Here is a 6,000-nt window from a genome sequence, read left to right on the forward strand (position 1 = left end):
TTGCTTCTATCAAAATTAAATATCATACCCAAATACATATTGTCAAAACTAGAAATTGAAGAAATCAAAAATATAATAGAAAAGCAAAATTTCAAAATACAGACGGACGAACAATTATACCGATTATTAAATCTAGACACCCTAGCGGACAAATATAATAGATTGACTTTTAATATTAAGATACCAATTTTTGATCCACACAAATTTGTACTTTCCCACATAATCCCCTTACCTATAAGAAACACAACAATCCTACATTTACCCAAATACATTATACACAACGAATATAACATATTCAACATGGACGAAAAATGCACCAAAATTTGTAATCAATACGTCTGCCACAACGACGAAGTTTTCCAAAAATTCAGTAAGGGATGTTTAAAAACCATTCTGAACGGGATAGCAGCTACCTGCGAGGCCAAGGATACAGGAACGGACGAGATAATTATAGAAGCCGAAGACAGGAACGTTGTTCTAATCAACGCCGTGAACATATCTGTCATTCCCTCTTGTAAACAACAGTTTATGTTCAGCGGATGTGCATTGATCAATACCAAAAACTGCACAACCCAAATTAATAATTTAACATATGGCGAACACATAGGTGAATTCACCGAGGACCTTGAGATATTTATACCTACAAGAGCACCAATTTTAATCAACAAAACTACCCAAGAACTAAGCCTACAGACTTTACACCTTATGGGTACAAGAAATTTTGGAAAAATTTTAAAAATAGGAAATTCAACGTCTTCACATCTAATATACACATATGTTTGGCTGGGGATTACAACAATTGGGGTAATTTTAATAATGTTCCTGAGGCGGAATAAAACGTACATCATTCCCGCAGAGCCACCCATCAGTCTCGTTCCGACCATCACTTCACTCTGGCCGTCACTTCAATCCAGGGGGGGAGGAGTTACCTACCCTACGGACCCCCCAACCAAACCACCTCGTGCTACCCTGGACGGCTGCCAACGATCGGTCAGTGGCCGCCCATTCTCAAGCAGGATGTAGCTCTGTCGCAACATCGGTTGCCGACACCAAAGACCTACAGACTTACTTACACATATACTTACACTTAGAATTACGAACATTGTATTTAGCTGAATAAGACATTTTCATGCAGCGAGGGTATACATAAACCCAAGCTGAGTAATAAACTTTAATCTGGATTTCAAACTCAAACTGAGCGGCAGCCTTATTATTTTCTGCCAGAAAACAACAAAACACTTGGCATTGGTCACGCAAAGTCAATTACGCAAAGTCAATTACGCAAACTGCTACCATAATCATAATTCCCTGGCCTACTTTAGAATATAGCCTACTTCACTAATCATTACACTAAACTTCCGTGTTCCAAGTAGTATGTAAACATGTACCAAATGAAGAATAAATCAGTTATCAACACACCTCTTAACTCCGAGGTTCTACTTCCTACATCTGGGAATAGGGCTCGTAATACACTATCTCAACTAGCAGCTAACCAAGTTAGCTCACCCTCAGCGCAGCTCCAGCATCGCCTGTGGTCCGGCATCGTAGTAACCATCGTTACCATTGCCGCGACGCGATCGTCCTGCCATCAAAGCGTCCCCGTGCCAGCGACAAGTGCTCATTACCCCCTTGTCCCGCGGTGTGACCCGGAAGTGTCTACTTCGGTTAGGCACAAACAACGCTCATCTATACATAACTGGCGCAGTCGAACGGCCCTTTCAGGATCAGGAGACCAGAAGTGAGAACCCACAGGAATATGAAGATAATTTTAGTGTAAGTTAATATAAGTAAATACACCAAAAGAAATAGAACAAGTGTGGAGGTGAAAAGAAATATAATATGGATAGCAAAAGAAAACAGTGATGGTGCAGTATGAAAAGCAATATACATAAATATGCAATACAAAAAAAATGGAAATAAAAATATATATAAAAATACATATAAAGTGAAATTTTTCCGTTGTTCAGTGCGAACACGGAAATAACAAAGATGAATAAATATTAAAATGCAAACAACCCCAAAAGTTCAGGGCGAACTTAGTGCAATGTTCAAAACGAAATTGTAAATCATCTCTACAATTATTTTGTGATGAAAGCCAAATCATTTAAAAATAAAACAAGGAAGAACGCTATAGTCGCGTACCTCGACTATCAGATACCCGTTACTCAGCTATATGGAGATATGCAAGCAGCAAAGCGAGATTAAAATGCGCCACCTACCGGCGGTATACAGACTTAAGCGTTATGGGCGTTAGAGTGGGCGTGGCAAATTTTTTGTTGGATCAATCGATAGGTATTGACGAGACCAATACATTTCAGTTAAAATTTTTTATCTAGCATGAAAATTGTGGGCGTCACATGTTTTCGCGGTTTGTGGGCGTTAAAGTGGGCGTGGCAAACTTTTTTTTGGGTCAATCGATAGGTATTGATGAGAACAATACATTTCAGTTAAAATTTTTAAATTAAATTTTAAATATTTAAAATTATTCTAGCATCAAAACTGTAGGAGCCACAGTTTTGGGCGGTTTGTGGGCGTTAGAGTGGGCGTGGCACTGTGCCGAAACAAACTTGCGCTGCGTAAGAAGCTCAGGAATCTGCACGTTAAATCTCAATAGCCTAGCTCCCATAGTTTCCGAGATCTCAGCGTTCATCCGGACGGACAGACAGACGGACAGACGGACAGACGGACATGGCTAGATCGACTCGGCTAGTGATCCTGATCAAGAATATATATACTTTGTGGGGTCGGAAACGCTTCCTTCTGCCTGTTACATACTTTCCGACGAATCTAGTATACCCCTTTACTCTACGAGTAACGGGTATAAAAAATAAAAACAAGGGTGCAGTAATTTAACATCACTACAGCTACGGTTGTGATGGTAAATTAAATAAGAGCATTAAAAAATATACAAATATACAAGAAATAAAAACAAGTACACAAGAAATAAAAATTAAACAAAGGTGCGGTAATTTAACATCTCTACAGCTATGGTTGTGATGGTAAATTAAAGAAGAGCATTAAGAATAAACAAATATATAAGAAAATCCGATATCTGGAATCTATTAAAGAAGTTCTCTTCATAGGTGAAATTCGACCCTCACACTGTCCGACTACCCTACGTCGAGGAAATACACACACACACCAACATAACACTCACACGATTGCAAGTATTTATATAGACAAACAATTATACATTATTTTGCCCACACTGCTAGTCCATAAAACTAAAGTCAAAATTTTTTCAGACATTCTTCACCTCCACACAAGGAATCACCAAATACGATATAAGTAAACCTTAATACGTAAGCGATAAATTAATTTCTAAGAAATTATTGAAATAAGAAAGTAAAGAGTAGATGTCGAAACTCAATAAAGTAAAAAATATACTTCCAAGTAGCAGAATCAGAACTAGACAGAGTGGAAGTTAGCCAGACATTAGGGAAGAACCTATTATTGCTGATCAGATAATTTTACGACTTCCATCTGTTAGTATGAGTTCCTCAGACACGTCAACAGTTAACACCAGCATTAATTCGGCCGAAGTTTATGCGTCCTTACGCATCCCAGACGCTATTAAATTTTTACCGGAATTTAATGGGGACTCGAAATTACTAAGTGATTTTATTAATAACGTAGAAGAAATTTTAATGCTCATAAGGGGGACAGACCAGACTCCGTATGGGCAATTTTTGCTACGGTCCACTAAGAACAAAATAGTAGGAAAAGCCAAAGATGTGCTAACGGCTTCAGAGGCTGGCCTTAATTGGGATGAAATTAAAGAGGCATTAATTTTGCATTGTTCCGACAAAAGGGATGAACATACTCTTTCCATCGAATTTCACGGACTGATACAGAAACAATTGTCAGTTCAAAAGTTGTTCGACCAGATCATAGATATAAAAACTGTTTTTTTCAAACTAATTGACACTAAAGAAACCGACCCTAATCTAGCTAGAGCAAAAAAATCGATATTTGCGGGAACTTGCTTAAACACCTTCTTAATGGGTATGAGAGGCCAACTAGGGGGGACGACTAGGGCTATGAAACCAACCAATCTGCAGGAAGCATACAATTGGGCAATAAAGGAGAGAAACATATTTTTGCAAGGAACCCAGACTAGCACTAACCAACGTAATAATTATCAGTCTAGGGAAAGATACACCCGATACAACAATAGATTACAATATAACGACAGAAATAGTAGGAGAGACGAAGTAAGGCGATATACAAATTATACTACCGATACAGAAACTACCGATACTCTGGACGGAATACAGAACGCAGTAATTCTAGTGGCAGGAATAGGGAAGTTCCGGCAATTATGCCGAAGCAGGAATCAACCCGTAGATCAAGCTACCCTAACACTAGATCTACTGCCAGATTACACAACATCGAGGAAAACAAACAACAGGAAAGACAGGAGAATATTGATGAAGATTCAAATTTTTGGGGCAGAGCCTCAAAGTCCAAACAGGATACTTAAACCAAGTGAGCCATGGGTGCCTACTTCCCTGCATGTCCTAACTCCATTCAAAGATGGCACACCATTGAAATTATTAATAGACACTGGGGCAACTATGTCCTTCATAGACCCCTTGATAATTCCGCAAAATGATCAAAAAAAAATCAATACCCCTATTCCAATTAAAACAGTACTGAGAGTCCATTTTATTGAAAAGAAAACAGAAGTCAAACTTTTTAACAATTCAAATGAGGAAAGAAAATTCGATATGTTTATATTCCATTTCCACGATTTCTTCCAGGGACTTATAGGAATGGATATTTTACAACAGATTATCGCAGTTGCTGATATTCCAAAACTACAACTTCAATCAATAGTTGGCAACCTGAAATTATATCAAGAACAGAATGTGGCCACCGGAGTACACGTAATCGACGAGGAGTCGACAACTACTCTGAAGAAAAACAAAACCTATTTGTAGATTCTCGAATAAAGGTGAATGAATTCGCCCCATCTGATTATTTGGAAGCTAGACCGACACTTGATTATATAACTAAAGGAAAAAGTTATAAGTCAAATAGCTTCGAACTCTTAAGGACAGACCATCTAAACGACGAAGAAAAGACAGAACTTAAGAAACTAACAAAGAAATTCCCCAATCTTTTCTATCAACAAAGCGACCCTCTTACTTTTACGAATCTTGTAAAGCATAAAATTAAACTAACGGACGAAAATCCAATATATACTAAACCTTTCAGGTACAGCCACATTTAATCACAGGAAGTGCGAAGACACAGCCCTTGGAGTGCTCCAGTCTTTTTGGTCTCAAAAAAGATGGACGCTTTGAACAAAAAGAAATGGAGGCTTGTAATAGATTACAGGAAACTTAATAAGAAGACAATTAAAGACAAATATCCAATGCCAAATATAAACGAGGTACTAGATAGAATAGGAAGAGCAAAATACTTTACAGCTCTAGATCTGACAAGTGGTTACCACCAGGTGGAAATGAAGCCCGAAGATACTGAAAAAACCGCCTTTTCAGCAGAAGGCGGCCACTTTGAGTTCATTCGGATGCCATTCGGGTTGACTAACGCCCCAGCCACATTTCAAAGAGTAATGGATAACGTATTAGCCGACCTAAACGGCAAATGCTGTATGATATACCTAGACGACATAATTGTTTTCTCACCCTCTCTCCAAGAACACATGACCCACTTGAGCCAAATTTTCGAAAAACTATCAAAAGCTAGACTTAAACTTCAACCAGAAAAATCCGAATTTTTAAGGAAAGGAATCGAATACCTAGGACACGTAGTTACGGATGAAGATGTTCGACCTAACCCAAAGAAGATAGAAGCCATTAAGGCATTTCCTATTCCCAAATCTAGAAAGGAAATCAAATCTGTTCTCGGACTTTTGGGGTATTATAGGAAGTTCATTAGAGATTTTGCGAAATTGACTAAGCCTCTAACCCAGAAATTAAAAGGAAAAACCCAGAAATTAAAAAGGAAAACCGATAAAAATCGAAGCAGAGT

This window comes from Drosophila suzukii, unplaced genomic scaffold (genome assembly GCF_043229965.1).
Source record: "Drosophila suzukii unplaced genomic scaffold, CBGP_Dsuzu_IsoJpt1.0 scf_11, whole genome shotgun sequence".
Classification (NCBI taxonomy): Eukaryota; Metazoa; Arthropoda; class Insecta; order Diptera; family Drosophilidae; genus Drosophila; species Drosophila suzukii.